At 38.0% G+C, this 640-nt stretch overlaps 1 non-coding gene across 1 annotated transcript; it reads left to right on the top strand.

Annotated features, from left to right (window-relative positions):
- Positions 1-274: 274 nt before the first annotated feature.
- LOC111814238 lies at positions 275-399 on the top strand. The gene has a single exon (XR_002819276.1). It is a non-coding gene; the product is annotated as a U6atac minor spliceosomal RNA (small nuclear RNA).
- The last annotated feature ends 241 nt before the right edge of the window (positions 400-640 follow it).

The following is a 640-nucleotide window of genomic DNA, read 5'->3' as shown; positions in this document are numbered from 1 at the left end:
TTCTTAACACAAACCATCAACTCAAGAACTTGGAGTGAAGTACTTCAGGCCCTGAAAGAAAACAACTTCCAACCCAGATTAAGGTACACTATCAAATTCAGTGGTGAGATAAGTTCCTTCCATGACAAAGAACAACTGAAAAAATTCATAACCCTCAAACCAACTGTACAAGGGGTACTGACAGACATTCTAGAAGGAGACAAAAATGACCACAACTTCAACAAGAATGACAGAAAGGAACCACTAAGCAGAGGAAGCAATTAAACATAGAGAAGTGTGGCATGAAGGTGAGAAGGTTAGTACTGCTCTTGATAAGGATGGAAGAGGCCCTCGGGCCTGACAACGTGCATACGGTTAAGGCATTTTCACCTACTTTGTGGCATCTAACCACTGTTTTTTGTTTGTTTGTTTGTTTGTTTGTTTGTTTGTTTGTTTTTGCCAGTTCTGATAATAACCCACTACTATTATGGACTATTGGACTATATTGGGTTATTTTTCTGAATTCAAGTACCTACAATATTTGAACTGGCATCACGTATGAAAAGGTCCTTTAAAGACTTCTCCATTTACAACTTCTGTAACACCAATGGAATAGCCATCTCTGACAAAACAAAAAAGGGATATAAATGTAGAACCACTT

This window comes from Octodon degus, unplaced genomic scaffold, assembly GCF_000260255.1.
Source record: "Octodon degus isolate 3935 unplaced genomic scaffold, OctDeg1.0 scaffold00008, whole genome shotgun sequence".
NCBI classification, from domain to species: Eukaryota; Metazoa; Chordata; class Mammalia; order Rodentia; family Octodontidae; genus Octodon; species Octodon degus.
The sequence above is the reverse complement of the archived record's forward strand: the minus strand, read 5'-3'. Positions and strand labels throughout refer to the sequence as shown.